The following is a 17,046-nucleotide window of genomic DNA, read 5'->3' on the forward strand; positions in this document are numbered from 1 at the left end:
TCTCAGAGAACAGGGCATTGCTTCTTGCCCTCATTATACCTATCATTAGCTCCAGGGATCGAAGTGCCATGTTTTTTGATCTATTCTACAGGTACTTGCTCCTTCCCACCAGCACCCTCTATGCTGCCACTATTATGTGTCCTTTAAGATCTCTTTAAATAGATATCCTTCATTGCTTGGCTTGGTGTGTCATCTTGACTGCCTTCACTGATTGCTTGGCAAACCCAGAAATCAGATGATGATTATGTTGCCCTGGGAAAGAGCAATGACAATGTTCAGACTAATAATTTCAGGCCTTGGTCCAAAAATGTCCCTGCCTTTCCACTAGGGATTATAATCACAAGGTTCTGCCTTAGGTGTGAAAACAATTACCTTCACTCTTCTATTTGTAGAATAATTTATGGCATTTGCAAAACAATTAATAAAATTTCAGTACTTGACTCCCTGGCAAATAAAAGGAGTGACCACAGATTCTTTCATTTATTTTACATCGAATATAAACACACCACTGACTCTTTTGATCTGCCTTTGAATTCATGATATCGACACATTAATGCAATGTTCTTTGCCAAATTTCATATCCTTTGCTGATGCCATTTGGTCATCCAGAGGATTTCCAATCAATTCTAAGAGACCTTGCAAAATACTAAAACATAAAATGAAAAGAAATGTTATATATTAATCTCATTACATCTTTCAAGAACAGAACATCTAATGTCCTAACGAATCTAAATTATTCAGAGATGCACCCATTCTAAAATCCAGAATTTCTTACTCAGTAAAATTTCTGACATATAAGTAAATGAACCACGTTAATTGTAGTAAATATCATAAACTGGAGATAATAAACAAAGATGATTGATCATTTATATACAATAGTATAAGGGATATTTAGCCCAATGTTTTAGATCATGAGATTATATATTTCTGCACAAGCCTCTATTATCAAATAATCTATACAACTATATAATATATAACTATGGTTTTTGTTTGATTTAATAAACTGTTCGAAAGATATTTTTATTGCAGTTTTTACTGTTTTAATTGGAATGATTTTAAGGCACAATAGGGAACCAACACAGATAATAGCTGCTGTACAACCTTATCATTAGTACAATATCTGTGTGAATTCTCAATGTCTACACATGCAGAAAAATAACTCACATTTATGTAGTACTTTTCATGACTGTAGAATGTCCCAAAGCACTTGAGAGCATTTCAAGTGTCTTTTTTTTGGTGTAGTCACTGTTCCAAAGCAGCAATGTCCCACAAACAGCAATAAGATAAATCATCAAATAACCTGTTTTATTTTATGGGAAAAAAACCTAAGGAACTGCAGATGCTCGAAATCAAAACAAAAACAGTAATTTTCCTGCAGAAACTCAACAGGTCTGGCAGTATCTATCGATAGTTTCAGGTCCAGTGACCCTTTCTCAGAACTGCAGAGCCCTTCTATAGAAAGGTCAGTGGACCCAAAATGTTGACTCTACTTCCTCTCCACAGATGCTTCAAGATCTGCTGAGCTTTTCCAGCAATTTCTGCTTTTGTTGTTACAGAAGTGATTTGAAATTGGAGCATTGCTTTAATGTCTCAACCAAAAGATGGCAACTCTGACAAAGCTGCACCAGATGTCACCCTAGACTTCTGTACTGAACACCGAGGGTGGGTTATAAACTCACAATGTTTATGTCAGAAGGGAGAGTGCTAGTGACCGTGCCAGGGCTGAGATGATAGCGATAACAAAAGAGACAAAAATGTCTTACTGCAACATGTTAGCAACAAATGAGCACCGCTAGCATAAAAGATTCTTAGAAAATATAACAGGGAAGCTAGCTATCACCAATGGATTTTCAAGCCTTCTGGAAATCCTCCTACTCATATTGTGCCTGAAACAGAGAGATCACAAATAGGGAGGTAAGCGATACGTTGTTTAAAATATGGCAGTGATGAGATTCAAGCTAGAAGTGTATTTAATTATTGCAAACTTCTGGCTGTATATGTAAAGAATTTGCAGATTTGTGCCACAACAATAAAAATATTATTGGTTGGTTAATTAGAAATCATAATACTCTCATACATGCTATTAAATAGAAAGTAGCCATCAATACCAAACTCCATGATCCACAAGATCAAGGAGCAAGAGTGTGATCTAATCACAATGCTACATGACCTATTTTTTAGTCAACCACTGCTGACAAATCATTTATCCTATTTCTACTTCACTTTTTAGCAGAATGGTAAATAATTCCAAGTGGCTTTTGGAAGAAATAAGCCTCTACTTTATAGACTTTGCTTATGCCAAAATGGGGCTATGTCCTCGAGTAACAATTGATTCCCAATATGGTAGAAGCTGCTCAGATAGGCTTTGCTGAATCAACTGATGGCTGAAAATGCATTACAATTATTACATTTTATTCAATAAGATACTTTTAGGGAATGGTCTTAACACTGATGCTTTAAATATATTGGTTGTTATCCGTTGTGAAATAACAGATTATTCTAGTCTGACACAAATATTTCTTTAAAGAATGTTATAATATATTAAATGTATGCTATTGTTTTCAGTGTAAATTTGATTGAATTTAAAATCTCTTTCACTTGGAATAATATTTCTTGCGTATATGACAAACACATTTAAAGGTGAGTCTAAAGACGATACAATGAAGGAACATTTAAAAAAAAAGAAAGAATTTAGTTAGTCTTGCAGTCCAATGCTAGTATGGATTACATGGATAATTTGATTTCCATCATATTGCCCAAACAGTAAGCTTGAATTTCAGAACTATGCATTAATTTTGTAGCAACATGTCTGTGGCTTTGAATCACTGCAACATACTCCCATTCGCCTCCAGTAATCTGCTGATAGATCAATGGAAATACCGGAGGTAATTCCTCACTGTTATACCAGATCTTGGGACCCTTGGACTGGAGGGGTCAGTGCAGATCAGACGCAGATTGGAAGTAGCCATGAGGGTGACCAGTTGCTCTTGGACTTTGATCTGGTCTTTTGTTCACAATTAAGTCCCTCTAGCACTTGCAGCTTTCAGTCCATCACACACCCTGCACCCCATTACTCTAACAGTATCTTAAATCTCCTGTACCAACTCAATGCCAGCTTGTACCTCACCCATGCCAAATTACCCCTTACAGACTGCATGTCAATTAATGGTACTTCCGTGCTCATTCACCCAACTTACACCATGCATAGAACCAATGAAACCTTTGTAACAATGACATGTATCAAGCTGCTTGAAGAAAAAGAAAATCCATTCATAATCCTTTAAGAAAAAAAGGAACTCCTAAACCCTATAGAAGTAAAATTAAACAGACCTTTAAGTTATTAGTACAAAAGCTTTAAGCACTTCACAACTCTTAATCTTTTGCAAAAAATCAGGATATTGACTAAATTGGCCCCAGAAAAAAAAACATTATAAGCATATAAAGATGTAACTTAAGCAAAGTCAACAGTGCTCTCCAGTTGTGTGAACAATACTCCAGTGACACAATCCGTTCATGATTTTGAGCTCTCAAATAGGCATGCATAATAAGGCATGTAATGATTCAACTATGTATAATAATATATATTAACATCCACACATGTATACATATATATTAAATCAGAAATGTTAGGGGAATTGTGAACTCTTTAAAAGTTATGTGACAGTGTTGCAACAATTGGCTTCCTCGTGTAAGTGACAAACTAATGAACTATTTGTTACCAATTAATTGAAAATACTTCAATTCCATAAATTTGGGAAAGCCTTCTAATTGAGGATAATGATTCACCTTTGGAAAAAGCCATGACCTTGGCAATCTAAATTGAAGCAGTCATGTTATATTCAAAAGGTTATAAAGAGATGCACACTTCAGCCCAGATTTACAGACACAGTTTGTTCAACAGCCTAGATGCAAGGGTAATGGACAAATAGACATCAGCAATCTCATCAACACAGATTCAATCATGGTCAGATACTGTCATATATGTGCCCAAATTGTGAAAGTGCTCACTAACTATTATGCCTGTGAACTCACAAACAAATGGATATTTTACTTTTAAAAGCAGCATGGAATATGGACAAATGTAGTTGATATGATATACTACAAGGGAGTCAGGTCATCTTTTTTAAGTTACATGTATATCTCAAGGAAGTCAAGTGCCACGGATAGAACTCATCTCTCCCAGCAAAAGGAAACAAACTGCCCTCGAAACTCTGCCACAGGCTGAGAAGAGGGGCTAATATATTTTACCTGCAGATTACGCTTTCACTAAAGGGGCTGAATCACAATTTTGACTGGGGACATAACCTCGAACTGGTAGCTGCTTGGAGTACTGCACTGTGAGTTCATGACCAGAAACTTTCAACCACCCAAGTTTTCAACAGAGAGAAACCTCAGGTCTACAACATTTTCAACTATGGTTTCGTGGACTGACAACAGAAGTGACTTTTTCAAATCTTTATAGGATTAAAGTACATGAAACATACTTAAGAGGCATCTTTTTCTGTATGTATGAAACTTACGTAAATATGAGCATTTTTGCATTCACATTTTGGGTGTAGAAAAAAATAACCATTTATTTTGTTTCTTTCATTTGAACTGATGAGGACTAGGGCATTGTGTATCGCATCAACTCATGAAAGGGCCTACAGGGACTACTTTTGGCCTTAATGGTGCTCAGTCAGTGTTATGTTTCCCTGGAAGGGGAAGATGTCACAAAATTTGAATAACAGGTGAAATTAGCTGTCTCATGCTGCTCTTTGCAGTCAATGCAGAAATGATTTTCTTCACAAATAGGATTCTGCCATCAAGCCAAGGAGAAGTTCTGTGCACCACACATATGAGTTTTTGTGTCTGTCTGATACCAGGTATGTAGAATGTACAGCCCAATGGTTGACAGTTCGTATCAAGCAACAGATCTGTTTGACAATTTGCAGTGGACAGCACAACAGTCATCTCAACCACACCATGCTTACAAGCCTTTTGCAAGCAACCAAGTCCAAAATTTCAACTGTTGGAAAACATTCACTAAATAAACAAGACTGTGCTAAGAATTACACCAGAAGTCAATTAAAGATTAGTTTTACAGTGTGATACATTTTTTTACATATTAGAATCTACATGTGTTAACACAAAGGATCCTGTTTATGTAGATAAACGTACTTCAAACATATCTTGTACTTTTCTTCATTGAGATAGTGGTGATGAATACTGCCAAACTCTGCTGTAGTCCATTTAGCAACACCTTGATCAATCAGAGTCTATCCAGCTGGACTGAGACCTAAGATTATCTGTCAATTGTTCCTGCTATTTCTCCATGCCAATGATGGCCCAACGAGTCAACACTCTCTTCTTGCGTTACATAATTTGGTGTTCCTTTTCCAAATTCAGTATCTTGCATCTTAATCCTGATGAGTATAAGATGAAAAGCTTTGAATTCATATCACCTTTTATCAATGGTTAAGTTCTGTACAACTATTCAAATATTTAACCTTATAAGAATGCCTGTCTTGTGTCTGTTCTGGAAAATCACAGCACTCAAGGAACAAAAGCACTCAATGTCTAAAATACACCTTTGTTATGGTCAATTGAAGATGAGAAAAAGGGAACAGTATTCCATAACTCACCACTGTCCATAACATCATTCATAATGCCTTGCCCCTTGTTCAACTCAAGGGAAAGGGTTTGACTCCTCCTTAATGTGGAACCACTCACAAAGATAAGCAGGTTGAAAAGAAAGACTTCATCAGTTCAACACATAGGAATCCCTTTGTGAGAGTGAGGTACAGCATTCCATCATGAGCAGGGTAACACAAGAAAGTGGGCTGACGTGCTTGGTTATATGACTAGCACAGACACCTTTAGTGAAACTGAAATGGCTGCAATTACAGTGATTTCAAACACAACTGAAAACCCTGTAATATTGGGGCTAAGAGTAGCTGCCCTTGACATCAAGGTATTGGAAATATTGGATTTATTGTTAACTGTCTGTTTACTCTGGTATTAAAGAGTGTTGTGGGGGTGGAGGTCAAGAATCACTAATCACTTCTACCAGGGCGCAAGGCTAAAACATTTTACATTGCCATGGGGAAGAGTGAAGTGGAACCCATTTTCAGATGCAGTTACATGCTGGCCTCCAGATCAATAAATATTGCAGTCAGCTAGCAATTCCATGTGGTCAGCATGGAAAAGAAGCTGCTTGTTTTGCAAACTTCCATAGCTGGATGTAGGAGAGAAACTATCCCCAGCTGAAGAGACTCAGTCCAATGCCATCCACGATTCTATTCATTCTGGCAGAGCCAGAGGGAAATAATCAATGGGAAAGACTGAGTGGAAAGAATAAAGTCCCACAGATGAAGACCCATAGTGGCAGGTGGACAGGATAAATTGTTGAGGTGGTGAGAAGAGGACAGGTATTTCTCCATGACCAACCTTCCCTTTTATTTGCACTTCTCACCATTTCCAGTGAGAAAGAAATCATGCCTTGTGTGTATATAGAATCTAGATTTACTGAAGATCACCATTCTGTCAAATAACCTGTGACTGTGATAATAAATCCAGCAAGTACTCATAATCTCCATAAAACAAGATTTTGCTTTGATTACACAATGATGATACATCTCATCGTTTTTAATTTGGATATTTTTACTGAATCAATTTTTGCCAGCAGTAACAGTTCAACTATTAACTGTTGCTTAATTGCATTATTTTACGTTGAATCAATTTTCCACTGAATCATTCATAAAAATTAGATAATTTTATATTCGCTGCAAGACTAGCTAAATTGATCAGCTAAGGCATATTTCAATCAAAATTGCAGCCATGATAACAGTTTTGAACTCAGTCTCTATGCCTAAATTAATGAATTATCTATTGATTAAATTCCACTCTAACAAATTTACCATGGCAAATAACTGAACTATTCAGGGCACATGTAGGTGATGGCCAGATATGTTGGGGCAATTGATCAATCTTTAGTGATCTATTAGGAAACTGCTGGAAAAGATAATAATATGATAATTAAGAAAAGCATAAAGAAAAGGAAAAAGACAGAATGTCTCCCAAACGTGAAATAAGGACCCTGACTTTGATGGTTTTTGTTTTAATGATAACGGTTCAGGTTTGCTGTGATTTCTTTTCGACTCATTCCTGCGATGTGGGTGTCACTGGCTGGCCAGCATTTATTGCCCATTGATAGTTGCCCTTGAGAAGGGAGCAGTGAGCAGCCTTCTTGAACCACCACAGTTCTCATGTTGTAGGTTGACCCACAATGACCTTAGGGAGGAAATTCCAGGATTTTGAACCAGCAACGATGAAGGAACGGTGACATATTTCCAAGTCAGGATGGTCAGTGGCTTGGAGAGGAATTTTCATGTGCTGGTGTTCCCATGTATCTGCTGCCTTTGTCCTTCCTGATCCTTCTTTAAATGTAAAAGGGAATATGTCAGGCTATGAGGTTGCAGGTTGTGTTGGACATTGGTAATGGAACTGATCTCAGACATTGTGTGAGAGTCAGGACAGTTTCTGTGGGTCTGGAGGCACATGTCAGCCAGGCCAGGTAAGGAGAATGGTTTTCCTTCCCAGTACTTGTTTTTGCATTTGCCTGGTTTCAGGTCTTCTGCAATTAGCATGAGTCTGATGTAACTGATCTCATTCATCCCAATCTTGCATTGGTTCCTGTTCAATTTCAAATTGATGCTCCTGATTCTGTTTAGAAGTTGCCTCAGTCTCTTGCCCGATGTTCTGTGTTTTCTCCCCAAATGAGTACTTGATCTGTAATGTTTACAACTGCTTCCTGACCCTCCAGCCTTTGAGTGATGCACTTCTGGAACACCTCTGGAGCTGTTGACACAGCTCCTATGATAGACTTTGAATCTAAACCGTCTAAATTGTGTTTGCATGGGGCAAGAGTTTCGAGCTTTCATCATCAAGTTTAATTTGCCAAAGTCTTGGGTTTGCATCCAACACTGAGAAGTCATTTCATTGGACATTTCAAGGGGGGGTATGAAAAAATCCTTGGCGGGTAGGATCAAGGAAAACCCCAAGGTGTTCTATGTTTATGTGATGAACAAGAGGATGGCCAGAGTGAGGGTAGGGCCAATCAGGGATAGTGGAGGGAACTTGTGCCCAGAGTCAGAGGAGATAGGGGATGTTCTTAATGAATACTTTGCTTCAGTATTCACCAGTGAGATGGACCTTGACATTTGTGAGGACAGCTTGAAACAGGCTGATATGCTCGAACAAGTTGATGTTAGGAAGGAGGATGTGCTAGAAATTTTGAAAAACGTGACAATGGATAAGCCCCCTGGGCCAGACGGGATATACCCAAGATTACTACGGGAAGTGAGGGAAGAGATTAGTGCCCCTTTGGCGATGATCTTTGCGTCCTCACTGTCCACTGGAGTAGTACCAGATGATTGGAGAGTGGCAAATGTTATTCCCTTGTTCAAGAAAGGGAATAGGGAATTACAGACCGGTCAGTCTTACTTCTGTGGTGGGCAAATTACCGGAGAGGATTCTGAGAGATAGTATTTATCTTTACTTGGAAAAGCACATTTTGATTAACAATAGTCAGCATAGCTTTGTGAGGGTCAGGTCATGCCTCACGAGCCTTATTGACTTCTTTGAGGATGTGACAAAGCAAATTGATGAAGGCAGAGCAGTGGATGTAGTGCATATGGATTTTAGCAAGGCATTTGATAAGGTTCCCCATGGTAGGCTCATTCAGAAAGTAAGGAGGCATGGGATTCAGGGAATTTTGGCTGTCTGGATACAAAACTGGCTGTCCAATAGAAGACAGAGGGTGATAGTAGATGGAAAGTATTCAGCTTGGAGCTCAGTGACCAGTGGTGTTCCACAGGGATCTGTTCTAGGGCTCTGCTCTTTGTGATCTTTATAAATGACTTGGATGAGGAAGTGGAAGGATGGGTTAGTAAGTTTGCCGATGACACGAAGGTTGGTGGAGTTGTGGACAGCATGGAGGGCTGTTGTAGGTTGCAACGGGACATTGCAACGGCAGAGCTGGGCAAAGAAGTGGCAGATGGAATTCAACCCAGAAAAGTGTGAAGTGATTCATTTTGGAAGGTCGAATTTGAATGCAGAATACAGGGTTAATGGCAGGATTCTCGGCAGTGTGGAGGAACAGAGGGATCTGGGGGTCCACGGTCATAGATCCCTGAAAGTTGCTACCCAAGTTGATAGGGTTGTAAAGAAGGCATATTGGTGTGTTGGCTTTCGTTGGCAGGGGAACTGAGTTTAAGAGCCGCGAGGTTATGCTGCAGCTCTATAAAACTCTGGTTAGACCACACTTGGAATATTGTGTTCAGTTCTGGTCGCCTCATTATAGGAAAGATGTGGAAGCTTTAAAGAGGGTGCAGAGGAGATTTACCAGGATGCTGCCTGGCCTGGACGGCAGGTCTTATGGGGAAAGGTTGAGGGAGCTAGGGCTTTTTTCATTGGAGTGAAGAAGGATGAGAGGTGACTTGATAGAGGTGTACAAGATGATGAGAGGCAATACATTCCACAAGCCAACAACTCTCTGTGTAAAGAACTTAGCTCTGACATCTCCCCTATACTTTCCTCCAATCACCTTAAAATTATGCACCATCATAATAGTCATTTCCACCCTGGGAAAAAGTCTCTGACCCTTCGTGTCATCGGCAAAGTTACTTACCCACCCTTCCACTTCCTCATCATTTATAAAGATCACATAGAGCAGAGGTCCCAGATCCCTGCAGAACACCGCTGGTCACTGATAGATAGAGTAGATAGTCAGAGACTTTTTCCCAGGGCGGAAATGACTATTATGATGGGGCATAATTTGAAGGTGATTGGAGGAAGGTATAGGGGAGATGTCAGAGGTAAGTTCTTTACACAGAGAGTGGTTGGCTTGTGGAATGCGCTGCCGGCAGTGTTAGTGGAGTCAGATACTTTAGAGACTTTTAAGTGACTCTTGGATAGGTACACGGAGGATAGTAAAATGTAGGTTATGTAGGATAGTTTGATCTTAGTAGGATAATAGGTTGGCACAACATCGTAGGCCGAAGGGCCTGTACTGTGCTGTACTGTGCTGTACTGTTCTTTGTTCTATGTTCTAAGTTCTATTTTCTATGTTCCATGTTCTATCTCCTGTCCCACATCTTCAATGGTACATAAAGGTTAGTGTTTCCTCTTGATTGCTTTATTTAAATCTTATGGATCAGATTCATACTGTAAACTTGTTGGGTTTTATAATGGTGACTGTTCTATTCACCTAGTCTGTGGTCTCGTTCTGCTTCTCAATTACACTAAGCTACTTCTCAACTACCCTCTGAAACTGACCACAAATTTATGACTTAGCCCCAGTGTAAATTAATGTAGAAAACCTGAAGTTGTGGTCTGTCATTTACTTTGCCACCACAGGGTACACCATGTGGATCACACCAATGTTCCCTTTAAGCTGTGCGACTGTGTTTTTGCACAGTCACTCCGACATTCTATGCATAACGCGTGCCGACATGGATCACAGGATTGACTTTCAGTTCCGGAAATCGCTGCTGTGCACAGACCTCAGAAGTTTGCATACAAAAAAAAACTTAGAGGGAACACTGCCCACAACTTCAATCATCTAGAAGGTCAAAGGCAGCAGATCCATCGGACCACTACTACATCAAAGTTTCCAACCGAGCCACGAACTATCCTGGCTTGGAACTATATTGCCATTCATTCACTATCATGGGGTCAAAATCATGACGTTCCCTTCCTATCAACATTGTGGGATGGACTACAGCGACACAGCAGTACCAAGAAGGCAGCTCACTGCTACCTCATCGAGTGGAATTAAGGATTCATAGATACCATAGAATCCCTACAGTGTGGAAACAGGCCCTTCAGCACAACAAGTCCACATTGACCCTCAGAGCATCCCATCCACTTATAACCCACCTAATCTACACATCCCTGAACACTGCAGGCAATTTAGTATAACCAATCCACCTAGCCTACACCTCTTTGGAATGTGGGAGGAAACCAGAGCAAACCCACGCAGACACAGGGAGAATGTGCAAACTCCACACATACAGTCACCCGAGGGTGGAATTGAACACAGGCCTCTGACAATGTGAGGCAGCAGTGCTAACCACTGAGCCACCATGCCAGCAATGTCCACATTACATGAACAAATTTACAAAGCACCTTTCAATGAAATCAACAGGTTTAAGAAGAACATCTCCTTTTCTGCTTTAATATCACTGGAAGACCCATACAAAGCGTCTTACTCTATATAACTGGAATGTTAATGGTAATCTGTATATTAACAGCTGGTTTGTCATTGAAACATCATTTTATACAGTGGAATGTTGTTCAATGTCTCCATTTTGTATATTTTAAACTAGATTTTTGAACAATTCTCTTTTAAGGTTGTTCTTAATATTTCAGCTTCTCTTTTAACCCCGTTTGTTCTGAAGTCAGTAAAACTTTATAAAAAGTCATTTGAGCTTCTATATATTTTCTGGTTGGCTGTGCATGAAAATTCCCTCATACGATTGGTTACTGGGCAGCTTGATGACAATTACTGCAGTTTGACATTGGGAATAAATAATGCTACCATCAATTAAATGTCAAGAGAATCGATGCTCTAGCCACCAAGATCAGGTTGGTGACAAATGCTTTGCAGCTTCACCCCTGACAGAAAAATCCAGGTTATTTCTTTTATGTAGAACTAAGCCCTTTCTTTTTCTCCAAAATCTTATTATCTTTTCATGTCAATCATCCGGTCTGTTGTTTTCCTGTATCAAATGTCATTCCGAGTATAAAATTTGTGGTTCTTGTTATAAGATTCATGTCTGACATTGCTGTTCTTTTGAGTAGAGTGACACGGGCCGATTAAGCTGGTAGTGCGAGCGACTTTTGTTTGGAAGTGAGCAGGAAAAGTTAGTTCTGAAACACACATAGACCCCCGCTGGTATAAGTTCCGACAACTTGCTCCTCATGCCAAAATGGGAAATGCTCTGAAGCAGATTTAAAGAGGGATCATTTCAAACAGATCCTCTTAAATGCATACTCCATAGACGTAAAATGACAAGTGAACTGGAACATTATGACCAAAGTTCTGCTCCAGAGAATGAAATGGGGAAAGAAATATCGATTTTGACAGGGGATTAGTCAGTATGAAATAATTGCCAAGTATTTACAGAGAGGCTTCACAGCTGTCACTGGAAGACCTGTTGACAGGAGGGAGAAGGCCCAGATTGGAATGGTTACTGTGACTCTCCAAATTTCAACAACTGCTTTCTGAAAGGGTTCCAGCTATCGATCCAATGTTTCCTCTAATTGTTCTACGTGGACCTCAGAGCGTGGCAGTGACTTCTGGAACTGGAAGTCAATGATGCAATCCATGTTGACCTGCTGATTGACCTGCTGGAATGTTGGGATGTCTGCACATGCACATGCACAGCTTAGAGAGAGCATTACATTAGTCTATAGCACATTGGGCGTTTACAACACTAAAACAATAGACTGCAATGATTTGATTCATTATGTTATCACAGCCTGGGGCACATCTCTTATAACCTTTGCAGGTGTTTAGGAAAGACTAAACCAGCATCCATTGAGAGCCCTTGCCTTGACAGATGTCTGAGCCACATTAGAACCTTTTTTTAAAGAAGGCATACCCAAATTTGCTCTTCCAACTGCAAACAGCTGGGTCACCATATCCATGATAGCTGTAATAAATAGGACAGGGTAAAGCCTGACAAGAACAGAAAGCCATGCTATTCCCCTCCTCTTTCTCCTGTACAGATGGGTGCTGACCCAGTCAAACAAAGTCAAGAGAGAATGGAGGCAGCAATAGGGAACATGAGGATCAGACAAGGGACTTGGCAGGTCACTGAAGTGGTAATACTTGATTTCTGTTTTAAGGATATCACAAAAATTTTTTTTTAAAAGAACTGTAGGACAAGGTTCCTCCTGAACTCCTGAATCAGACAGAGTTTTAACTAATTAGGTGGCCCACTTGGAATAAAGGTTAGAGACAAGAAAATGAGACATCAAATGGAAATAACTCAACTTGGGTTTAATTAAATAGAATACATAAAGTGAAAGGAAAGTGTCGATGTAACTAATTAATTGGTAGCTTTTGCTTAGTGATGTGTGTGCCCTTGACCATAATTTGGAGTACTGTGAACAATTTTGGTCCCCTTATCTAAGGAAAAATATGTTGGTATTCGAGGCAATCCAGAAAAGTTTCGCTAGGTTGATCCTAGGTATGCAAAAAATTTCTTAAGACAAGAGGTTGAGTATGTTTGTGTTGTATTCATTGGAGTATAGAAGAATGAGAGGAGACCTTATTGAAACATATGACATTCTTGTTTGGAAAAATGCAATTGTACTAATTGTGCTGGCTGGCTTGCTGTAGTCATGTGACCTCAGTCTTTGTTGTAAGTGCCTTTGGATACAGTTTGCAGCAGCATTAAAAACACAACACTTGGGGGAATATTCTGAATGCTCTGATTGGTTAAATGCGGCGGGCAATAAGGATAATCTCTTACAGAGAAAGGTAATAATTATTTCTGTGGGGTCAACAGAAGCAGTTGAAAGAAAATGTTGGCTCTCCCTCAAGCCTCTGGGTCACACATAATTCACAGAGCAGGACCAGGTTTCTGCTTGGATGGGAACTTGATGTAGCTATGTTATTCTGCCCAGCTATTAAGGTGCAGCACATCTCTGAAATCACATCTACAAGCTATGATAGCTGACTATCTAGAAGCTTAATTTATTCTCTAATGGTATGTGAGTGTTGCTGGAAGGGCCAGCATTTGGTGCCTTTCCCTGATTACTCTTGAGAACATTTTTACACAATCTGTCATTTGACGATTTTGGCCCTCACGTTTGATAACAGCAACAAATAAAGCTAACAACACCAACACTTACATTCCGTAAAAGGTGAACTGCAATCAAAATCCAAATCAACGTTGTATCAATTATTTTTTGAATATAAGAAATTTCCTTACCTTGACTTCATGACATGTATATGCGGTGCAGCTATATTATCTGGTTTATCTTCAATGGTGATGACTTGGGTACTGTTGCTTTTAGTGCCACCAGATAGTGTGCAGATCTCAACCTAATTATGTATAAAAGATCACAAAAATACATTACCTTCTCAAAAATTCAAGAATAAAATTTGAATCTTTTTGCATTAAATCAAACCAAACAAGCATGCATCTTATTCTCACTTTCAGAGGCAAGAGGAAAACATGCAAATTATACATTCCTGCCGTTGATATACAACCAAGGAAATTCATAATGTCTTATTCTTTTTACTTTCTTTGAGTCATGGAGGATTCATGATTAAACATGAAAAACTGCCTTTTCAAAAAATGAATGACTGGAAAATATAAAATAGTACATATCAGATAGCAGTCATTCATAATAATCACCAGAGTTTTATATTCTTTAGTGATTTGTAGATTTCTTTGCTTTTATTCATTGTGGGATTGCCCACAGTGTCCTGGTTCAACATACACAACTTCAACCAGAAAGCTACTGCCACTGTCTGCAGGCAGATCTATTGATGACATAACTACTATTGAATACATGCCTAATAGGGATGTGGAGTTTTGTAGAAAAGGACAGATTCAATCTTTACAGCATGGAGCTGGAGGAAAACGGCAGGTTCGGCAGCATCAGAGGAGCAGGAGAGTCGACGTTTTGGGTCGGGACCCTTCATCAGGTCTGGGGAGGTGGAAGGGAGCTGGGAAATAAACAGGGGGAGGAGGAGTGGGAATGGGGGAAGATCAGTGGGATGATGATAGGTGGATGCAGGTAGTGGGGATTGCTCAGTGGGAAAGGTGGGGCAGATAGGTAGGAAAGAAGATGGACAGGTTGTGTCAGGTCAAGAAGACAGGATGAGAGGGAGGGTAGGACATGGGATGAGGTTAGGGGGAGCTGTGGAGATTTTGAAACTGGTGAGTTCTATGTTCAGGCCACTGGGCTGTAGGCTGCCAGGGTGGAATATCAGGTGTTGCTCCTCCAGTTTGTGTGTTGCATCATTGCGGAACTGGAGGAGGCCCAGGATGGACATGTCACCAAGGGAGTGGGAGGAGGAGTTAAAATGGTTGGCAACCAGAAGGTGCTGTTGATTATAGCATATAGAGCCTACAGTCCAATGGCCTGAACATACAATTCACCAGTTTCAAAACCTCCCCACCCCCCGGCCTCATCCTATGTCCAACCCTCCCTCTCATCCCTGCCTCCTTGACATGCCACAAACTGTCCATTTCTTTCCCAACTATCCACCACACACTTTCCACTGACCAATCCCCACTACCCCTACGTGCATCCACCTATCACCATCCCACCTACCTTCACCCATTCCCACCCCTCCTACCTCTATTTATTTCCCAGCTCCCTTCCCCCTCCCCAGGCCTGATAAAGGGTCCAACCTTCCTGCTCCTCTGATGCTGCCAGACCTGCTGTGTTCCTTCAGCTCCACACTGTATTTACTCTGACTCCAGCATCTGCAGTTTTTGTTATCCCCCAGATTCAGTCTTTTCCTTGTGCTGCTACATATCGAAAGGAATGCAAATTGCACAAAAACACTATAACAAAACAGTGAAGGTAAATAAGCGCAAACATTTAGTTTAAAATATAGCAAGAATAGCACATCCAGAGTACTACAGATTTGGTCTCCTTGTTTAAGAAATGATATAGTTTCATTCAAAGCAGTTCAGAGAAGATGCATTCAACTGATTCCTGGGATAAGGGGATTATCCTTTGAGGAAACGTTAGACAGATTGGGTGTGTATCATTTGGAGTTTAGAAGAATGAGAGATGATCTTATTGAAACAGATAAGATTTAAGATCTGAGGGGATTTGACAGGGTTGATGTTGAAAGGATGTTTCCCATTTTGGGGAGACTAGAGTTAGCAGACATAAAGGAATCCCATTTAAATTGGAGATGAAAGGAATTTCTTTTCTTTCAGCAGGCAATGAGTCTGAGGAACTGTTTGCCCAGAGTGAGGTGGAAGCAGAGCCATTGCCAAAGGTAGATGGATTCTTGACCATCAAGGGAGTCAAAGGTGATAGTAAAGTATAGTTGAGGCCTCAATTAGATCACTAAGGCTTTTAAATGGTGGTGTGCTTGAGGGGCAAAATAGTGTACTCCTGCTTCTAACTAGTATATTTGCACCTAGACGCATATGATATCTGGTATTCGACTGTTCTCTGAACAGTGTCACAAGGTCTTTAATAATCATTCAAATGGGCAGGTTGAAAGACAAGATTCTGACTATACAGCAATGTTACACTGCTACACTGAAGTGCTCCTCAGGATTCCATGCTCAAATCCTGAAAAACAGGCTAAACTGGAAGCTAAAGTTTTTTTTTATCACTCAGAAATGTGTATTACCAACTGAACCTATCCCTAAGGGCAACAGTATATTGGATTTTGTATCCAGACAATAAACTGAAAAGAAATATAAATTAATGATCGAAATGCTGAGCTACTTTTTGAAGTTTTTTTTCAGAGAAATAGGAAACAAAAACTTGTGCCAGGAATACTTATTTTAATTACTTGGCATAATTAATGGCTGTTTGGACCGAATGCATCAAGTTCAGTAAACTGAGGAAAGTTGAATTATTTATTTTGATGCATCACACTTCTGTAAAGAGGTATTTAAAAAGATCCAAAAGTAATATAACAAACAAGAAGGCTGAAATAAGTACTGATAAATGAAAATCTGGTTAAACTACACATAGAATTGATGTTTAGAATGATGTAGTTGAAACCGGCAATGACTAGAAGGGGAAGTTCTGTTTATCCTGCTGGCTGCAGTTCGCTGTCCATTCAAGGAAAATGTAATTCTGCACACAAATAAGATCACTAACTTTCTGACAACAGATTAAAAATGAACTTTTAAACTTTTTGGGCAATGTATTGGACTGCTGTATGGCTTTTAAAATTTTGCTTCACACCAGTTGCACTAATACTGTATCTGATGTACAATCAAACGAGTGTGAATGCATTACCTTGTGGCAGTTTAACTTTGCCTGCCTGAATTAGATATTGAT

Source organism: Rhincodon typus, chromosome 9, assembly GCF_021869965.1.
Source record: "Rhincodon typus isolate 14 chromosome 9, sRhiTyp1.1, whole genome shotgun sequence".
In the NCBI taxonomy this organism is placed as follows: Eukaryota; Metazoa; Chordata; class Chondrichthyes; order Orectolobiformes; family Rhincodontidae; genus Rhincodon; species Rhincodon typus.